Source organism: Triturus cristatus, chromosome 10 (assembly GCF_964204655.1).
Source record: "Triturus cristatus chromosome 10, aTriCri1.1, whole genome shotgun sequence".
Lineage (NCBI taxonomy): Eukaryota > Metazoa > Chordata > Amphibia > Caudata > Salamandridae > Triturus > Triturus cristatus.
Window position 1 is genome coordinate 939,952,231 of NC_140593.1, and position 22,725 is coordinate 939,974,955.

Sequence of the window (22,725 nt, forward strand, 5' to 3'; positions counted from 1 at the left end):
GTCAGGGAAGAGGAGCTCGTCCTCAAACTCTGGTGGTTCGGACAGAAGTGCGTCATGTAACCCACTACTTATGTCATTGAAGTCGCTCTCCTCTTCCTGCTGTGATTCACGTATTTTGTACTCCGATGGTATAAAGTGCTGATTCATTTTGATCATGGTTAACCTCTCCACGCTTTTGGGCGAGAGACTGGTCCTTTTCACAGTAACAATGGCACCAGCAGCACTGAAAACACGCTCTGAAGAGGCACTTGCAACAGGGCAAGCTACGTACTTTATCGCCAGCCTGCTGAGCACTGGCCATTGGCTTCTTTTCCCATACCAATACAAAAATGGGCTTTGCTCCATGAAGACCTCTGTTGTGTCATCCAGATAGGCCTGAACCATCCGCTCAATGTTCAGGGGTGCTCCGATTTGCTTGGCCTCTTTTGCCTTTGCATCAGTAATGGACGTACAAAACCCTTTCTGTAGAAGCCATTCACCTGCTGTTTTTTAAAATGTGGCTGATGATCCTGTTGGTGCTGTTGTTGATGTTATTGCTGGTAGTGTTGGTGACTGCTGGTAGGCAAACGCACTGCTCTCGGGCTCTGAAGTAGAACTTGACTCTGGGTGCCCTGTTGTACTTTTTCTGGCCTGGGGTGGCGGGCCTCTAATTAAGATCCATTCATTTTCAAAGTAAGTGGCTTCCTCAGCTATCAAAGTTTTGTACTTGGCAACATCCACTTCTGAAAAAGGAATTACTTCATTACTGCTCAGCAATAATTTGTAACGTGGATCCAAAATTGAGGCAGTAATGTAATGTCGATGTGACACAATGTTATTTTGAGTCCTTGTATTGTCAGATAAGCGAACGGCTAAGGTGTCTGCCAAATAATATGCGTCTAGTTTGTCATCCACACCTGCGTACATTTCTGACACTTCCTTCAGCTCTTGCTCTAGCATGTACAACAATGGGATAGCTTGGCCCATAGTACAGTCCTCCCTGCTGACTTCACTTGTGAAGACCTCAAAAGGAAGTAGCTTCTCTGTCAGGCATTTAACGAGGTCCCATTGGGCCATCTCAACGGTCATGCCTTTCACAGTAGGATCTCCTGACCTTTTCATGACATAAGCATTGAGTGGTATGTACTGCTCAAACAGACGCTCAAGCATGTAATAAGTTGAGTTCCAAAGTGTTGGCACCTCCTGGGTGAGTGCTTTGACTGGCATTTTATGCTCACATTGAATGACCCTCAGCTGCTTCCGGGCTTTAAAAGAATGGTTGAAATGTGTGCATATTCTTCTGCAGGTGGTCAGTAAGTTGCTGACTTTGCTTTCATTTTTCAGAATGTCTTGAACAACAATGTTAATGCAGTGTGCCAAACACGGGACCCTGAAATAGCCACCATCTTTCATGGCCCTAACTACATTACTGCCATTGTCCTTGGCAACAAAACCAATGTTAAGCCCTCTTGGTCGCAGCCACTCAAACACATTGCTGTTAAACTCATCCAAAATGTGTGCAGCAGTATGAGATTTCTCCATAGCAAACATGGCTACAGTTGCATGTTTGCGAGTGTCTTTAAAAATCTCAGCAGTGTCAACAACACCTGCAGATATCTTATCTTTAACACCCATAAAAGAGACCCAGTGTGCAGTGATGCACATGTAATCAGTGGCTTGGCAACTGGTCCACATGTCTGTTGTCAGGTGGATACTCTGAATAGCACTCTGTTTTAAGGCTTTTCCAAGCAATTCCAGCACGTCGTGATGTAGTGCTGGAACAGCAACTCTGGCGAAATAGTAGCGGCTGGGAACCCTCCATTTTGGGCAGATGGTTGTCACAAATTCCAGAAAACCCACCCCTTCAACAAAAGAAAAAGGGAGAAGGTCCAGTGCTAACATTTAGCCAGCTTCGCATTGTACAAACGTGCTATTGGGTGGTTGCATTCGTACTGCCCCTCCGGCCTAGTAAATATGCTAAGAATGGTAGGCTGCGTGGTATTCCTTCCTGTGCTCAACGTCGCGCTTTTTTTAAAAGCAGTACTCCTTGGTGTCTCAGGCTGACTCTTACTCTTGTGCCACTGAGATGTTGCTGAGGATGTGGGCGTTACCACTTCAGTGCTGGGGACAGGGCTACTTTGTGTACCACTACTACAGAGAATGTCACCCTCTTCTTCTTCCTGTTCCACCGTGAGCGGACCTTCTACTCGTTCATCCCCACGAACAACAATGGTTCCAGTTTTTATGCGATGAAGGTGCTCCTTTCACTGGATTGTGTGGTGTTTTTTCAGATGAGTCATTTGGCCTCCGGTACCATAGTTTGTACCAAGCTTACCACGACTAACAGAAGTAAGACAAATGGAGCATATAGCAATGTTCTCCTCCTTTTCGCTAACCGTAAAGAGGTCCAACACTGGGGAGCTTAACTTTTGTCTCCTGCTGGAGGTGCCACTTCCAATGCCGGATGAACTGGAGGGTGTGCGTTGAATTTGACTCTGTGCCGTACCACTACCTACTTCTGCTGAGGTGGTGCTTGTGCTGGATGTAGGACGCTGCCAGCCCTTTGCTAATGTAAATTTGGAAGCTGGAGGTCGTGTTGGTGTTACCTGTGTTGGAGGTATGCGTGCTACATCCCTCGCAGCCATTTTGGATAGAGTAAAAATGTTGGTCTCCATCTCCTCTGGGCCGGGAGTGATGTTCGTGATGACTGGCTCATCATCCTGCTCTTTTACATCAACCTCCATAAGTGTAAGGCTTTCTGGAACCTTCCTTTTCCCATGCCTGCTCTTGGGACGTGTCTCCCTCTCAGACTCAGTTTGTGGCTTCCAAGTGGCATCTAGATCATCAGAAGGGGGGCTTGGAGAAGACCTTGATGTACTAACCATCCTTTTCATTGCTGGGGATTTGGAAGACAATGGAACTTCTGAAGGAGTGGCTTCCTCTTATTCCTCTGCATGAGGCTCAATTTCCTGAACTGCCCCTATTTCGGGAGGAACAACAGCTGCTATTGCTGGCGGTGGTTACGACTGTTGTTGTTGACCACTTATCTGCTGTGTTCCCTCCTGCGTTGTTGTTTAGTTCAGGCTCAGCATCACTGCTTTCCACCATTAGGCTGGCTATCTCTTCCTCACTCATCTGCTTGGGCCTGGGTTGGTGGGTTGGGCCCACTGATGCGGAGATGCTGCCGCCAGCTTGGCCCCCGGACACCGCTGCTGCAGGCGTCATTTTTGGTGTCCCAAAAAAGGTTTTGGGCGGCACACCAGACTTAAGTGACACTTCCTTCTTCTTCTGTTCCTTCTTCTCAATGGCAACTTTCTTGGTACTGGAGGACCTGCTACCTGCTTTCTTTGGGGGCATCTTCTTCAGATGTCAACAGCACTCAGTTGCACAAGTTGCAGAGATGGCTGGGCAGATCACTCACACGTCACGTCGTGTACAGCAGCAGGACGTCGGTCTGGCACCACAACGGGCGATGATGACACACCTCCTCCTCAGTCTTTTGTGCACCTAAAAGCAATGAAGCCAGAAGAACATCAGTCAAAAGATAGTACAATCAAACTAATATAATATATAACTTCGTAGTGTGTGGTGGGTGGTCACAATGATTACATTTTATTAATTCAGTGAACAACAACAGTGTAGCCATTTGTGACACTGACAACAAGGCCAGGGCTCCTGGTGTACTACTGTACTGTGTACACTCAGGAAGAATAAGAATAGCAAAGAACAAAAACAAAAATGTAGTGTAGCCTGTTTGCCCTAAATAAAAAAGGGGGGCATCACATGGGATGGATGCAGCATCTGGGAGCAACAACAACGAACATATACACATAAAAAGGCATTTATTTACAACACCCAAAAAGTGAAATATACCCCAGAAAAAAAGTAAAGCCCACATTTTGCAATTCAATCCAAAGCCATACATGATGTTGAAATTCATAGCAAAAACAAAAACAGTTGTTTAACTTGCATGCACACGTGATAATTGATGAGTAGTACCCCTGGGCCTACTGGCAGACTAGGCCACAAGCTTGGAGGCCTATGGAAAAAGCACAGTGGCTGGTCCCACAAAATGGCCGCCACCACATGACCAGGCCACTCACAAAAACAAGAAAAGGTCAGGAATACAAGACACAAAATGCAGGCCTCTGGTAAAAGCACAATGCCTGCCTTCACAAAATGGCTGCCGCCCACATGCTCAGCCCACCCACCACAATAATAACAAAAAAGTGAATACAAAGGACAGGAACATGAAGTTGGAGTCTCTGTGGAACTTACTTCCTCTTCTAAAAAATTAAAAAAGGAATAAAAGTTACTCCGTGCTCCAAAACTACAGCAAAATGCCAACCTGAGGAGTTTTTTTTAGCAAAATGCACAAAATCAGCGTTTTTGAGAAGGTTTTATGTTGCTCGCGAGATATTGTTTGCCAGATTGCAAATTCTGCGTGTTCGTCATGGCGAACTGTCCAAAAAGTTGTTATCGCGCGCGGGAACATGCATATTGAGAGCGCGAAAATGACAAAAACTGTAAGTCTGCGTTGTCGCGCTGTGCAGAATTGCCAAAAGTACGCAAGCTGAATTCCTAGGGTTACCTACTGGCTGAAAAGCCCTATTTATTTAACACACACCCAAAAACTGCAATTCCACCCAAACAAACACCTTTTGCAATGCAATCCAAAGCCATCCATGCCATACATGATGTTGAAATTCAACGCACAACACAAAAACAGTTGTTTAACTTCCATTCACCCATGATGATTGATGAGTAGTACCCCTGGGCCTACTGGCAGACTAGGCCATAAGCTTGGAGGCCTACGGAAAAAGCACAGTGGCTGGTCCCACAAAATGGCTGCCACCACATGATCAGGCCACTCACAATAACAAGAAAAGGTCAGGAATACAAGACAGACAATGCAGGCCTCTGGCAAAAGCACAATGCCTGCCTTCACAAAATGGCCGCCACCCACATGCTCAGGCCACCCACCACAATAATAACAAAAAAGTGAATACAAAGGACAGGAACAGGAAGTTGGAGTCTCTGTGGAACTTACTTCCTCCTCTAAAAAAAAAGAAATAATAAATAAAAGTGACTCCGTGCTCCAAAACTACAGAAAAATGCCAACCTGAGGAGTTTTTTTAGCAAAATGCACAAAATCAGCGTTTTCGAGAAGGTTTTATGTTGCTCGCGAAATATTGTTTGCCAGATTGCAAATTCTGCGTGTTCGGCATCGCGAACTGTCCAAAAAGTCGTTATCGCGTGCGCGAACGTGCATATTGAGAGCGCGAAAATGACAAAAACTGTAAGTCCGCATTGTCGCGCTGTGCAGAGTTGTCAAAAGTACGCAAGCTGAATTCCTAGGGTTACCTACTGAATGAAAAGCTCTATTTATTTAACACACACCCAAAAACTGCAATTCCATCCCAAAAACCACCTTTTGCAATTCAATCCAAAGCCATCCATGCCATACATGATGTTGAAATTCAACGCACAACACAAAAACAGTTGTTTAACTTCCATGCACCCGTGATGATTGATGAGTAGTACCCCTGGGCCTACTGGCAGACTAGGCCACAAGCTTGGAGGCCTACGGAAAAAGCACAGTGGCTGGTCCCACAAAATGGCCGCCACCACATGGCCAGGCCACTCCCAAAAACAAGAAAAGGTCAGGAATACAAGACAGACAATGCAGGCCTTTGGCAAAAGCAGAATGTCTGCCTTCACAAAATGGCCGCCACCCACATGCTCAGGCCACCCACCACAATAATAAAAAAAAATTGAATACAGAGGACAGGAACAGGAAGTTGGAGTCTCTGTGGAACTTACTTCCTCCTCTAAAAATGTTTTAAAAAAAATAAAAGTGACTCCGTGCTCCAAACCTATAGCAAAATGCCAACCTGAGGAGTTTTTTAGCAAAATGTACAAAATCAGCATTTTCGAGAAGGTTTTATGTTGCTCGTGAGATATTGTTTGCCAGATTGCAAATTCTGCATGTTCGGCATCTCAAACTGTCCAAAAAGTCTGTTATCGCGTGTGCGAACACGCATATTGAGAGCGCGAAAATGACAAAATCTGTAAGTCCGCGTTGTTGCGCTGTGCAGAGTTGCCAAAAGTACACCAGCTGAATTCCTAGGGATACCTACTGACTGAAAAGCCCTATTTATTTAACACACACCCAAAAACTGCAATTCCACCACAAAAACCACCTTTTGCAATTCAATCCAAAGCCATCCATGGTGTTAAAATTCAACAGACAACACAAACAGTTTTTATGCACCCATGATTTGATGATGACTACCTCTGGGCCTACTGGTAGACTAGGCCAAAAGCTTGGAACAGAATGGCAAAAGCAAGCACTCTGCTTGGATGGCTCCACGAAATGGCCGCTAGCCACCCACAACAACAAGAAATAGAAGACAGACAATGTAAGCCTATGTCAAAAGCACACTGCCTGTCTTCACAAAATGGCCGTCACACACATGGCCAGGACACAACAACAACAAGCATAAGCCAAGGGGAACAAAGAAAAGACATGCAGGCCTTTATCGAAAAAGAAGCACACTACTAAACTACCACCACAAAATTGCCGCAAGCCACATGGGCACTCATAGTCACAACAGGCCATGGAAAACAATGAACTGAAGCAGGCCTATGGCTGAAATTGCAAAGAAAAACAACTAGGCCCCTATTGAAAGTACAGGCCACCCACAACAATAATTTTTAAAAACAATGAAAATCCCAGAAAAATGTAGGTACTACAAACAAGCCCCAAGGAAACAAACATGTACACCAATTCTCCAACTTACTTGTAAAATTAAATCTCAAATCAAAAAGTCCTCAAATAAATCCAATCCAATGATATGATGCAGCAGACAGACACAAAAAGTGATCCTTCCAGCTCCATATCCAAATGAAAGTGAACAGCACATGGACTAAGCACTGGGAGGAGCCTGCGGGACAGGAACAGGAAGTTGGAGACTCAGGGGCACTTCCTTCCTCTTGAAAAAAAGAGTAAAAAAAAAAAAGGACTCCTTGCATAAAAGACTACAGAAAAATCACAATCTGAGGAGTTTTTCTGAGCAAAATGATCATTTTCGGGAAGGTTTTATGATGCTCGAGAGATATTCTTCGCCAGATTGTAGTTTTTGCATGTTCGGGATCGCGATCTTACCAAGACAGCCGCCGGAAGTCAGCTCGTGCGTTCGAATGACGTGTTCACGTTCGCACACTCTCGCGGGATCGGGCGGCCATATTACAAATCGCGAACGGAAAGAAAAGCGAGTTGGCGAACGCAGAATCACGGTAAGACGTTACCGCACGCGCGAGAATGAATATTGAGCGCACGAGGAAGCAAAACAACTACGCTACGCTGTAGATTGCGTAGCAATCTGCAACTTCGTGCTCTACCCGAATCGCAAAGTTACCTAAACTACGCAAGCTCCGCGAGCGGAGCGTAGTTCACCGCCCAGGCTTAGTCTATGACTCCACTCCAACAGTCACAGGTCCAGCTTCCATTGTAATCAGGATCACAGTACCGATAGATTTTATGTGTTTTGTCTACTCTTCTTGGGTAGGAACATGGTGGCATATGTAGAAGCCCCCATCGCCACCGGAGTGTCACTTTTTGGGGGCTCCAGTGGCTTAGTGCCATTTCCTATATTTTAGGGGTGGTGCTAAGCCTTTTAAATGGTGTAATGCCACCATGTAAATATGCCCCTTTCCTTCCCAGACAGCTGTGGCAAAGGGGCATGCAATGGGTGTTGCAGTGGGCGTTCCACTGCAACACCTATTGCTTATGACAATGCCCCAGATATAGACAGCTGAGACAGCATCAAAAGCTAATGCCAGGGAATACCTGGTCTTAGATTGGTGATGTGAGGAGAAATCATTCTCATTTGTTGCTCTTTCTATGCTTGATGCATCATGCAGCACACAAAGAAAGAGCAACTCGCCATTATTGATTGTTTATGTGCAGGAAGATGTGCACATAAACAATCGCCCCCTGCAGCGGAGGTAGCCTTTCAACATGGCGGCAGGGTACCTGTGATAGCACGAGGCAGTTTTTTTTGCACCAGCGCTTGAGGAAACACAGGGGTGTACCGTATTCTTTTGAATAAGGCGGATCCCAGCGTTTAGAAATGTCAAAGTGCAGCGTTGCCAAATTTGGTGTGGCACAGCACTCTGACGTTTTTTTATAAATGTGCCCCCTAGTGTCAATTAAACTATGTTCTGTGCTGAAAAGATTATGTGAACCTTGTGAAAATTCTGAATACAACCTCTTTCTGCTCAAGAAGATTTTATGGAAACTACATGCTGCCAATGCCCTGCCAGCGATTAATGCTGGTTGCCTATTAGTCAGATCAGATTTAATCAATTTATTCAAGCACTGTAAGCTTATCCCTTGTTAAGCATTTGTTTCAGAAAAACAGCTTTCAATCTTATTTTTAGCTCAGCAATTCATTGGTTTAAAGTTCCCTATTTTCTGTATCCAAACTGCAAAAATAAAGCATAGTATTAAATTCTAATTAGCTAAGGCAAACTTTCACTTCTGGGAATTTGTGTTCATTATGGCCATAAAACAAGTGTAATAACAAAGACAAATGTGAAATAGCTCTTCTATCCTATTCTGCACATTCTCTCCAGCACTTTTTACCTCCACCATGGCAAGGGAAAATTTTCATTAAGCTATTTATACCTTACCCTCTTATGTGGGCCATTGTTGGGATGAACAATTAAAAGCAAATATTCCGTCAAAAATAATAAAGATTGAAAGGCCCAGACAAAGGTTGTAAACTATTTTACCTATACAAACTATTTTAAAAAGTATTAACCAACTACCACAAAAAGGAAAGCATTGCAAAACAGATAGACAAAAGTATAACCTTTTTTAAACAAATGTTATTGAGGCCAGCGGAAATCAATCAAAGTACATTGGGGATGATTCAAGTCTAAATTTCTGCAAATGCCATTTAAGTACAATTTCGATGAAAATGTAGGCTGACTCAAGAGAGGACAAAGTCATATTATGGTGAGGGTTTGAACTTGTGAAAATATATTTTCAAATGTGAAGGTTTTCGTTGTGTCAAATCCTTTTATATGAGGGATGTCTTGAGACTCTAGTCGGTGAAACATACACAAAGGTAAATAGACTGATTCCGTGTTCATGTTGAAGAGTCTTGATGAAAATGAAATATGAGTGGATTTTTGGCACAAGTAAAGGTCTTCAGATGTGCTACTTTGCTTCCGTCCTTCTAGCCACCTGTCAGCCTGATGGTACTCTTTAGTGTGGGCCCATTGCAGGATCTTAATGTGGAAAGTTATGAGGCCTTTTGGGTCTTACATATCAAATTGAGGGAGAGACACAGAGCATAATTAAGGTCCAGTACCCATGCTCCTAATGAGGATTAGCAAGTGTTATAAACAAAAATAGAGTACTTGTTCCTGTCTAGAAAAGAAGAAAAGAGAACGGTTGGAAATGGGACAATGTGAGGGGAGTCTTAAATATTAGGAAGTGATGCCCTCACACACATATGTGAGTGTCTTGTTTCATCATCAGGCTTTTTGCTCCTCGTGGGGCAAGCGCTGCAATGCTCCATGGGCCCTGCAAGAGAACTCTTTGTCGAAGATCTTTTTATAGCAGAAGCTGTGATGGTGAGTGTGGGTGTGTGGAGCTGAACATTAGAGTGTGTACTTGAATTTAAAACTACCTAGAGGATACTCTGTGATGAGTTTATTGAGGGGTCCCTCTGGTAGGTTAAAAAAGGGATAAAAACTTGGCAGCCAATGCAAAGTTATGAAGCACAACTGTCTGGTGAATAAAGAATAGACACAATGTGGTTTATGCTGGATTAGGTCGATATGTTTCACACCCTGGTGGTGCAGATGAATCCAAGGTGTTTCTTCAGGACCAGGACTTCCAGGAAGGCAGGGCAAGGGGTAGGTCTGACGCCAGATCATGCTTACTAGACTGTCCACCACAGTTTACGCATTCCTCTGCCTAGACCTAAGGCGCACATAGGCTGAACCTTGTGGGTTGGATTATGTTAAATCAAAGGTGAAGCATATTTTAGGTACTTACATGACCTTATGCTGTTCCACCAGAATAGGCGAGATATCATAACACCCCCCACACTTTTTCGGACCCAGAGTAGGGTCTAAACTACATTCACTGTTTTCTGCCTTAAAAAGATCTCCGACATAGAGCCCTCTCATGGGGCCCATGGGGCATTGCAGCGCCGGCCCCACGAGGAGAAAAAGCCTGATGATGAAGCATGACACCCACACAGGTGTGTGAGGGCATTGCTTCCTAATAAGGAAAATCTCCCTCACATTGTCTCATTTGCCTCCGTTCTCTTGACTTATCTTCTAGACAGGAACAAGTACCCTACTTTTGTTGATACACTTGCCTTTATAGTCATCGCAGAAACTTCTCCCATTCAGTTCTGGGAGGGTCCTGAGGTGAAATGTCTGATCCTTCCATGTTTCTAAATTTTTGATTCAATGAACAAGTATCAGTGTTATAAAGTGCAACAGGGACCTTGCTAATTATTCATTTTAACTAAATGTTTTAAATTGACATCTTTTTCTAATGTTGACTTTTGACAGGCTTTGCACTTACACGATAATGTACTGAGAAATTATTCCTCTTACAGTTCATTTCTTAGTAAGCATATTATCTTGTTGCCTGTACACTCTGTCCAAGGCTAGAAATATTGAACACAATGCCCTTGCATTTGGCTGTCCAGTTGGAGACAGCTCTAAAGCTCCAGACAAACAATCACATCAGTGCTACACCTTTGACACAGTGCAATTGGAACAAATCTGTTATTATATAACCCTTCTCTGTTCTACATTTTGGCAGAGGAGCACTTCTGCTGGGATTATCCCCGAACACTAGATAAATTCTCCAGATGACATCAAATCTCTCAACCTAACTTTACAAAATACTCAGTCATGGTTGACTGAAAACCACCTCAAACTAAATGCCCTGAAAACTGAATTCTTACTAATCAGCCCACCTAATCAACCATCCAACATACACGAATGGCTTAAACAACTTACAGCATTCAACTGCCAACCTCTTATAATTGACTCAGCAAAGTCTCTGGAAGTAACTCTGGACGGTAATTTAAACATGCAAAAACACATCAATGCGGCAGCAAAAGGAGCAAACTTTCAGATGAGCACTCTGAGAAAATTAAAACCCTTCCTCCCAGTAAACGACTTCAAGATGGCAGTCCAAGCACTAGTAATACCCAGACTAGAATATGGTAGTGCAACTCTCTGTGTATACCTAGATCTACAACTGCCCCCCTAGGAGCATCTCTCAACTCAGCGGCCAGGCTCATCACAGGCTCTAAAAGAAATAGCCACATCTCCCCTGACTTCAAAGCGCTCAATTGGCTACCCTTCGAAGCAAACATTCAACTAAAAATCGCCTGCATGACGCATAAGGCCATCCATCACAACACACCGAGTTATCTAGCCCAGAAACTGGAGCTTTTGTGTGGAAACAGATCATCCAGGAGCGCCAGTAACCTTCTCCTGAAGCCTCAAAGGTTTGCCAAGAAGAAAACATATAACCGCGCCTTCTCTGGTATTGCTCCAAGGATCTGGAATGCACTACCACCAGAAATCAAACTCAACCCCTAAACTGTCTATTTAAAAAAAGAAGTCAAATCTCTTCTCATGTCGAAATTTACTTAAATATTGATGCAGACTCTTAGAATAACCAGCTGGAACATAAGACTTTATTCCGAAACACTATGTTACCCTTGTTTATTGTCTCCTTTGTTAACTACTTCTCTTGTAAAGCGCTCTGATACCCGCAAGGGTCATGTTCGCGCTATATAAAACCTTCAAATAAATAAATAACAGCATTAACATTGTCTGTCTCTCACACACAGGGCAATGTGATGATTCTCCCCCAACAATGGGGGTGAACAATCACAGTCCCAGGCTCGGGGGGAACCTGATCCCACCGGCAGCGACGCCTCTCAACACTCCGCGGATGACCCCGACCGACCTGGACCCTCTGGTGTCCAAGCCCCTGCAGCACCTGGTTCAGGAATATCTGTGCTAACCACCACCCCCATTCCTGCCACATCCCAGGAGACACCAGGGAGCCTTGCCCGCAGTGAACACCTGAGCCAGTCTGACCAGGAGGGACAAGGTGCGCCGGGCACCCAGGAGGAGGCAGACAACACTGCCACTGCCATCCCTCAGGGGTCCCGTAGACCCGATGTGCCCACAATGGCAGCCCAGGCTCATGTGGGCAGGGGTGATGGGAGTGGAGGCAGGCGGAGGCGAGAACCTGACCAGCCAGCTGAAGGGACCAGTATGTCACACATAGACAACATCATGGACGCATACTGGCGTGACACCAGGGAGTTCAGTCAGGTAGTGGCGACCCTCACAGAGATTAAGAACCAGCAGGCCGAGCAACACGCCAGTCAACAAGAACACCAAGGACGGATGGAGGCAAGACTGGCTGAGCTCCCGGCGGTGCAAAGGGACATAAGCCATTCACTCCGTCGGATCGCCGACAACATGGGCAACCCTCCCTGTGCCACCAGGCGAAGATCACCACCAGCCACAGGGAGGGAGGAGGAGGAGGATTCGTCCGACCGATCGTCACAAGCATCGTCAAGGCCTGCATCTGAGGGTCCCCGGAGGAAGGTGGGTCATCCACAGAAAAGACCGTGAGAGGCAGCGGACCATCCTTATCTCCCAGGTCACCTGACGTGGCACCTGGCCTCCATGTGCGACAGCATCACCTCATTGACTGACATCATCTGCCACATGGACTTGCTGGTCACAGTCTGACCAATGATGCCAAACACTGTGGCCTGGACTCTGATGACTTCAAATGCCAAGCATCCCATCTCCCCCTGTGAACTTTGGATTCTATGGTCCCTGTATTGCACCTTTTTGTGTGCACAAATCACGCCCCAGACCTATAATAAATACATTTATAATTGTAATTTTATGTTGCAGTCATTTAGCATGAGTCCACAACATATGTGTGGGGATATGTCAAAGTATGCCTGAGTGTGGAACTAACTCCAGCCATCCATACACTTGGATCTGAGTCCGGTCGAGGACACACATGGGTCACAATGTATCACCAAATACAGACATAGAGCCCAATCCTCACCCGTGATGGCCTCAAACTGCTGAGGGGGGGGGCTTGCAATACTGCTCAGACAGACCAATTTGCCAAGAGTATCATGAAAGTGTAGAGGTCATGGGTCATGTTGAGGTGCCCGGGGAGGGAGTCCCAGGTCTGTTTTGCGAGGTGGGAGAACTATATCCTGCATGCAGTTGTTCTGTGGATATGATGAATGGTGGCCAGGGCAAGGTGGGCTGCACGAAGTTGGGCCAATGGGGTGTTGGATGACAGACGTCCAAGGTCGGTTTTGGGTCTGGGGTTGTGGACTACCTCCTGAGTGTGGTTCAGGGGTCTGAAGGTGATCCTGCAGCATACAGTGAGCCATTCTAGCTATCTCAGGGGGACGGTGATGTGGCTGGGGCAGGGGATGTTGAAGATGAGGTGTGCGGATGCACCCTGGATGTGGACAACTTCTCCTGCAGTTTTGCTGTTGTTCCTCCGTTTAGGGCGTTGCTGTAGTTGACCCGGCTGGTGTTGTGGACCTGGGGGACGGTCTGTCTTGCCTTGGAGTGGATCTATTTATGGATCATTTGCAGCATGCGGAGGGTGTTGCAGCATGAGGTACAGATGGTGTTGAGTTGCATGGTAATTGTGAGCGATGAGTCCATGATGAACACCAGCTTGCGTGATTGGCCACTGGGTGCTGGTGCGGTGCCCAGGCTGGTGGGACACAAGGAGTTGACCCAGCCGTAAGGGGACAATCCTCAGATGATGACCTCAGTCCTGTCCAAGTCCAGCCTCAGGTGGCTGATGGTCAGCCATTCGTCAATGGATCTCATGCCTTCTTGAAGTTTGGATCTGGCAATGGCTGGGTCTTTGGTGAGGTTGAGGAGCAGCTGGGTGTCAATGGCATACGAGATGATGATGAGGTCGTGTGTGCATGTGATGGTGGAGAGGGGGGTCATGGAGACATTGAAGATCATCACGCTGAGAGATTAGCCCTGGGGCATGGGCCACAGGACCCCAGTGTACTACATGCTGCAGGGTGGAGGACAACTCCCTGGGCCTTGCTGGTGAGCTACTTGGTGATTTAATACTGGGCCCTCCTCTGGATACCAGTGTTGGAGATGTGTGAGCTGACAGTGTGGTAGCACATGGTGTAAATTGTCGTTGAGAGGTCAAGGGGGGTGGTCTCACCATTGTTGAGTAGGGCTAAGTTGTCGTTGGTGGTGGCAATGATGACGGTTGCAGTGGTGTGATTACTGTGGAAGATGTTCTGGTGCCGGTTGCCTGGAGCTGTTTGCACGGAGGAAGTTTGTCAGTCGCTCGTTGAGTGTCTTCCTGATGACATTTGCTGGGTAGGGAAGCAGGGTGATGTTCCAGGAGATCCTGCGGTACTGCCATCCGTTGTTGAAGAAGGGCCTGTGTCTCTGCATGCTTCCAGCTTCCATGGAATGTGGGAAACTCAAATGAGACATTCAAGACGCCCTGGACGTGGGCTTCAAGGATGGGGAATGATGTGGTTGAGATGTTGTGTGGGAAGGGGCCTGATGGAGAGCCAGAGTGGATGGTGCACATGAGCCAGGTGGTGTATTTGTTGCTGACGGGAGTCCAGAACCTGAGGGGGGTTTGTCACGCGGATAATAGTGCTGTCTGCCTCTGTGTGCCAAGGCTGTCGTGTATGGCCATGAGCTTGCAGTGGTAGAAAGTTGCAAGGGATGTGATCTGCCTTGCAAGGGTGGGGTGTCTTTTGGATGGAGATCTGCTGACAGTTCACTCACAATGCTGATGAGCTCCTTGATGTCGTGTGTTTTGGTGCCTTGGCCCTATCTGAAGGATCTCCACTTGTCCTTGCTGATGATATGGTGACCGGTCCTAGGAAGCTTGTTTCCGGTCCAGGGAAGGCATGGCTTGGCAGTTCGGGCTGGACTGTTCCCATGAGGCACATGGTCAGACTGATTTGCATATGGCCATGTCTGAACTGGGGTGGCAGAGTGGGCTAAAGAACGGTGATGGATCAAACCCAGATCTGTTGACTTGGTGTGAGTGTTTGATTGGTTCTAATGCTCTGTCCATCACCACCCCCTTTTGTACCGCTTTGTTCGCCATAAGTTGGCAGGCTATGCTCAGACGTTGAGTCCCTTGCTCACTTTGCCACTGGATCAAGCAAGCCTGGCTGAAGATGGCTGAAATGCCAGAAACCGGTCCTAGGAAGCTTGTTTCCAGTCCAGGGAAGGCATGGCTTGGCAGTTCGTGCTGGACTGTTCCCATGAGGCACAGGGTCAGACTGATTTGCATACGGCCATGTCTGAACTGGGGTGGCAGAGTGGGCTAAAGAACGGTGATGGATCAAACCCAGATCTGTTGACTGGGTGTGAGTGTTTGATTGGTTCTAATGCTCCGTCCATCACCACCCCCTTTTGTACCGCTTTGATGATATTGTGATGGCGTTTTCCAAGGCTGTAAGGTAAATGAAGGTACTTTGTGTTGCATGCAAGGTTTGCACAAGAGTCCGGCTCGATCTGTATGAGTCCAGTCGGTCTGCCTTGTCCCAGGTGGCTTAACTGTTGTTGTGCTTCACAGGAAAGTCCGTCAATGTGGCAAGATTGTTGGATCAGTAGCTGATCCAGTGTGTGAGGTTGCAGGGTGTGGCGGTGGTGTTGGTTCGAGTGTTTCACACAGCTTGTCTGTGGTGACTTACATCAAGCATCTTTGGGGGATCGGTAGCGGGGTGTGGGGCAGTGTGTTACTTGTCGGAGACATGGATGCAAATGTTGATGGACCAATGTTGGATGGTGGTGTGGTTCTCCTCCAGCAAGAAGTTACTGGCCCCCAGCCACATGTAGCCTGTGGAGGTGAGGGCGTGCGTGCAGATGTATGTGTTGATGGCTTTGTGGAATTGTGGATGTAGGCCTGGAGATCTGTAGATGAGTGTTACTCTGAGGGTTGCCAGGTGGTTGGAGCAAAACCGGATTTGTGACTCTGAGGGTGTACTTGGGAATAAATTGCAATTCATCCTCCGGGATTGTTGTTGCCGTCCCTGCGGGTGATCTTGTATCCGTCTGAGATGGCAATGAAGAAGTTGTGTGCTGAGGATGCTTTTGACCAGGTTACTATCATGAAGGTGATGTGTGGGGCCGTTGTGTTGAGGAGGTAACAGAGTCCAATGGCGTGCTTGTGGAAGGAGCGGGTGTGGAGTAGGAGGCACATGACCTGGTTGTTCTGACAGGGTCTGATAGGTGGGGCAGCGCTGTGTAGGCAGTTGGAGTTGCACACTCAGCATGCAAAGGTGTCGTGTGTGCGCTTAGGGGTTGCCTGATAGTAGGCGGTTGATTGTCTGGAGGACATTGCGTGGAGGGTGGCTGCAGCATGAGCCTGTTGTGTGATGTGGGTCATGCAAGGACCAGAGGGTTGTGCACTGTGCACGTTGCAGGTGCACATGGTCCTGCCTTTGGCACGGCATTGGTGCAACAGTGGCACAGACAAGCTGCTGGCTGCATTTAGAATGGGTGGAGGGGGAAGGGAGGAGCATTTTGTAAGCGTGTGGGTTGCCGAAACAGGGCACTCGGTGGGGCGGTGCCGCAGGTGAGGCAGCAGCAGGCAGAAGGGGTGAGAAACTAGGCAAAAAGTAGCACACAAAGACAAGGAGGTCAGAAAGGCACAGTGCTACAGGTGTATGTAAAGGAAGGAGTGTCAGGTTACTCATGGGTCACTCCAAGAAAATGTATGAAGAATCAACAAAAATGACGGCCACAGGATCAGGCAACAAAATGCGGAGCTGCGCACAGGAGACACACCATCAGCAGGCGTTGACGTCCTGTCGTGGGGAGCAACCTGCACAAATACATACACAACCAGGTACTTCATGCACAATAGAGATTATTAGCCATGAAGAAATGTATGCATGTTGCTGAAGTGCACATACACTCATATGCTCAATCTTTGACAATTATGCCATAGATGACGCATGCAAACTAGCAAGAGATATGCAGTGACAGAGATGAGGCACTTTGGATTGTGCAGAACACCTTTATTGCACAAACTCATACAAAAGGAAATGCATCCATATGAACAGACTCACAGGTCAGTTGACAGAACATGTGGGACATACGCTGGACCCCCCCTTCACAACACGGATGTTGTAAATCCCAATGAACTGGCACACAAGTCAAGGGGATGAGCCAAACACATCCTGCTGAACACAGAGATGCTGCAAATCACCATAGAGCCAGTTGTTGCGATGTCCCACACTATGTCCACCCGTAGCATCAGCAATGTTTCAGAGGCAAGGTTTACGCACATTGATGCCTTCATCCGACTCCACACTCCACTACAGATGACTGTCAAGAAGGGTGACTATCATTTCATGGGAGTGATGCTACATGTTATATGCTCCATGGTGAGAGGACATGTATGCATGGTACCACAACATGCACAGAAGCAGTCCCCACACATTCCCAACCCGTACCACCACCAAAAAGCCTTGCTGCAATCCTTACCCAAACTGACATTTCCACATGTCCGTGCAAGGAACGCTGATTCAGCACACGTTGCAGTCCTCATGAGGAATAGCAGGAGGACAACGATGACACGAGCAGACAACAGGCGTAAAAACCTGGGAATGACAGACACACAAAAAGTCACCTAAAACAAATCTCGCCGCACACATGGTCAGTTACGAAACATGAACAATGTTGGACACATGCAAATTTCAAAGAAAGTCTCTCTGCAAAACTGTGTGGCATGACATCATCACTCAAGCCACACATCAGTATACACATCAAAGTCACTTTGCATTCAGTCAGCTGGACACACACATTGCAACACATGCTACTCAATGCTACAAGCTTGCAAACTCATACCCAGTGACTCACCATTATGAGAAGAAGTTGCGTATGACCTGACTCCGGATATCATCCTCCTCCTCCTCATCACTTGCCTCGTGGCCAAGCCCTGGATCCTCCATGGGTGAGTGTTGCTCCTCATCAGGATCAAGGATGAGTGGCACTGCCTTCTCAACGGCCATGTTGTGCAGCATGCAGCTCACAATGAAGATTTTGCACACCTTCTCCGGTGTATATGGGAGGGACACGCCTGTCTTGTCAAGGCACCGGAATCGGCTCTTCAGGAGGCCAAACGTCCTCTCAATCACTCGCCTGGTCTGCCAGTGTGCATTGTTGTACCTGTGATCTGCAGCTGTTCTTGGGTTGCGGAGAGGTGTCATTAGTCATGGCATGTTGGGATATCCAGAGTCCCCTACATGGAAACATCATGTAAATAAGTGGATCAGGAGATGCCGTAAGAGCCAAAGATACCGCAACACACAGGACAAAAAGAGTATACCCACCAACAAGACATGCTCGTTCGTTGTGCAGCTGCAGCATCATTTGTGGCACCCTGCTATGCCTCATGATGTAGCCATCGTGTGCTGATCCTGGAAAACGTGCACAGACATGGGAAATCAGCATGTTAGCAAGACCCACCACAAGGGCATTTATTGAGTGGTAATGTTTACGGTTGCGATAGGCTTGCTCCTGTGCCTGTGGTGGTACCAAAGCCACATGTGTCCCATCAATGGACCCAATGACATGGGGCATCCCTCCCAGGGCATAGAAATCACCCTTGACATCTGTCAACTCCTCAGGAGTAGGATATTTGATGAATTCATCAAGGTGCTCCAACATGGCTGCCAAAACATCACGCAGGACACGGCTGAACATAGTCTGTGACATCCCACCAACATCAGCTATGGTCAATTGAAACGTACCTGTGGCAAAAAAATGTAGGGCTGCCATCACCTTCATCTTTGGGGTCAGCGCAGTAGGATACCTGTGTCGCGGTTGGAGGTGTGGTGCCAGCCTGTCGGTCAAGTCCTCAATCAACTGTTGAGTGAATCTGTAACGTCGGATGCAGGCACGTTCCCTCATGGCAGCCAAGTCTGGCATTGTTCTTGGGACAGGTGGTGCCCTGCAAGACATTGTTAGGAATCATGAAGATTGAGAGTCTGCCAACATCAATGTCAATGAACATAGCACATGCTAAACTGCTACTACACATCAGGTAACTATGGAGTCTGGTGTGTGCAATACATCCAGGACACATATGCCACCTTGCTGGCACTCCTACGAAAAGCCAGATACACCTGTTGATTGTCAAGTCTACATGACAGGCACTGAAATGAGCTGGGGGCAAGTCTGAGTGAACAGCCAGAGATATCACCGGAGTGACACACATCCACATAGCTGCATTGGAAGGATGTCATCTCATCCAGACAGTTGACTGCAAGGCACACGCACAGGTCACATAGAATGTCAAATGTACATATGACACACATTGCGATGAAGGGGTACACGTGACAACAATTAAACACAGCCATTGGGACGACGCAGACATGTATGCCTGGGAAAATATGATGTCCGATGCACACAGACCCTACAGCCGTGGGAATCCACATGTGGCATGGTGTGCGTAGATGTGTGCCATGCCCATCTCCACACAGACCCATGTTGGATGCACCAACAGCATATGCAGTTGATGGAACACTAACAGCAAGCTCATGGGAACACATGACACACACCTGACATAGTCACATAGGGGCACGCTGATCGTGACATGTCAGTTGAGAGAGTGTCCCTGTCCCTGGCATCAGGAGACAGGTGCGGGTGGTGATGACTGTGCCATCCCACTGCTGCTGTGCATGACACAGTTGGACTACAGACACACATGTGGCAAGTGGCAAGGTGATGTGTGCCACATAGTGCCCCATCACACATTACATGTGTACACAGGTCATCACACATCAATTGTGCAACTAGATGAGATGACATGTGCAATTTCACTGGCTGACACACCTAGGACCTGCACATGAAAGTATGCAATGACAACTACTTGATGGACATCCATGTGCGACTCGTAGCCCTCCATTCCTGGCATGTGTACGCCTGTATTAACATTGTAAGCGTGTGAAATGCACCGTACACCCGCAATCATCGCGTGTGTGCACTTCGTTTCACTATTGTACTTGTGCCATAGGGGTACGTGTGAAACGCACCGTACACTCGCAATCATCGCGTGTGTACGCTTCGTTTCACTATTGTACTTGTGCTGTAGGGGTACGTGTGAAACGCACCATACACCCGCAATCATTGCTTGTGTACGCTTCGTTTCACTATTGTACTTGTGCCGTAGGGGTACGTGTGAAACGCACCGTACACCCGCAATCATCGCGTGTGTACGCTTCGTTTCACTATTGTACTTGTGCCGTAGGGGTATGTGTGAAACGCACCATACACCCGCAATCATCGTGTGTGTACGCTTCGTTTCACCATTGTACTTGTGCCGTAGGGGTACGTGTGAAATGCACCGTACACCCGCAATCATCGCGTGTGTACGCTTCGTTTCACCATTGTACTTGTGCCGTAGGGGTACGTGTGAAACGCACCGTACCTGTGTGTGGATTTCAAAATTACATAGGGGACACATAAGGGACAAGTATTAGGCCCTAAATGCATGCTGGTTGTCATGGATACTGAGTTTTAAGTTGAAATGTGTCCATCAGGTGTCCTGGAACAGTCAGTTGGCCACAAAATACAATGTTGCAAAGTGTTGTTGACTTGACATGATGCTCAAAATTTGAACGATGCGAATGCGTGTCATAGGTGTATGTTTAAAGGGATTGGAGTAAACGCACGATGCAAATGTGTCTGACCAATCACTATGTACTCCTCAAAATGAATGCCCCTCAGCAAGACAGATATAAGGCAGCCAGAACCCATGAGAGGGCACTTGCCTGCACAACTTTCCAGTCAACCACACTGCTGCTGTCTCTGCTTCCTCTGGACCATGTCACGTACTGTGGAGAGGGCCCAGCCATTCACCCTGGAAGAGAATGGGGCGTTGCTGGACGTCCTCCTCCCACAGTACCCCAAGCTGTATGGGAGACCAGGGGAGCAGGTGAGTGCTGACTCCACTACCTTTCCCTATGCACCTGTTGTGTGACTGTCACTGCTGGCATTGTGTCCAGGTGTGACAGACATGAAATGTTGTTTAGGGTGGGTCCCGGGGGGGATGTGCTTATGTCTCTCATGCAGAGCATGAGGTAGTTCCTGTGTGCACTCCTCACTTGCATTGTGCTTACTGTGACATTCACTGCATAGTGCATGACACATTCAGCCTGGGAAATCCTTGGTGGCTTTTTTTCCTATTGTCCTGAGGTGATTCAGTGGTCCCCCTGGTGTGACAGGTGACTGTACCCACAGATGTGTATGAGTTGAGTGGACCTGTGGTGAGAGTGTCCAAATGATGTGTACGACCTCATGGACATTGATGTGTGTGTATGTTCCTTGTCATGTGGGTGAGTGTCTATGTGCAGTGTTGCACCACAGCTGCATGGAGGAGGCAACAGATCTACCCATCTGATGTGACAAGTAAGCCGTGCTGTGTGTCTGACTTGCAGAGCTGGCACAACACCTGTGACACCCCACTGGCAAGTGGCACATGTGCAGAGTGAGGGTTGTATCCGCTGTTGTGACTGACAGGCGAGTGATCTGTGCCTGGGTGTGTCTGTCTAGTCTGCTGAGGGTGCGTCAGTGGAGTGGGACATGTGACTGCTTGACACGTATTGGCCATCAGCCTGCTGTTGCATGTGCTGCACAGTGTGTGCCATGATCAGTGAGTGTGTCGCACCCCTCATGCCACCTGTTGACTTTCAATGCCATGTAGTGCATTGGGTCTTGCACACAGGCCAATTTCTTATTGTAAATGATGCAATTCCAGTCAGCATCCTATGCCCTGTTCAACATTTTAAAGATGTTCAAATGTGTGTCTCTGGGACATGGAGCAGGTGTATTGATGTTGTGTCACTTTGTCATCCTGACAGGTAACTGCCTACGAAAAGGGGGTGATCTGGAGGGACATCGTCAGGGCCGTGAGATCTGCGTGGGAGCGTAGTCGGAGCCTGCCCCAGGTCCGCAAAAGGTGGCAGGACATCCGGTGCTGGACCCGGCGGATCGCCCGGGTCCAGCTGGGGATCGACTCTCCTCGCCCCCATGGCGGGCGCTGACGCCTGACCCCCCACATGAGCCGTGTCCGGGCGGTGGTATTCCCTGACCTCGATAGGCAGTTACAGGAGAAACTGCAGCAACAAGGGGGTAGGTACATGGCTGTTTGTTGTGTTATGTGTCACCAGCTTTTGGAAGTGCTCTGTAACCTGGATACACTCCCAGAGTTTATATGTGCAGTGCATTTTCTGTTCCCCAATGTCACCTGGTGCTCTTTTTCATCCCTTCCCCTCCTTGACATGTGTCCCCTGGTCTGTGTGCAATCACATTTGCACATGGTCATCTAAGGTTCCAGTAAATCTAAGTGCACATTGCTTTCTGCATCATGTGGGAGGGTGGTCTGTGACTTGTGTTGGTACCTTGCCTGTGCCATGACCTGTTCACTATGTTGGGGGTCCATATTTGTTGGCACTGATGATGATTCTCAACATAGGAGTGTGAGGTTTCAAATGAACACCCTTGCAGCATGCATGACCAATGTTGTGGCCTCAGACATGATGTGCATGAGTGTGAGATATGCATAGTGCCATGACGGTTGCTCATGGTACAGTCAGCTCATTCCAGGAACATGGAGCAGTG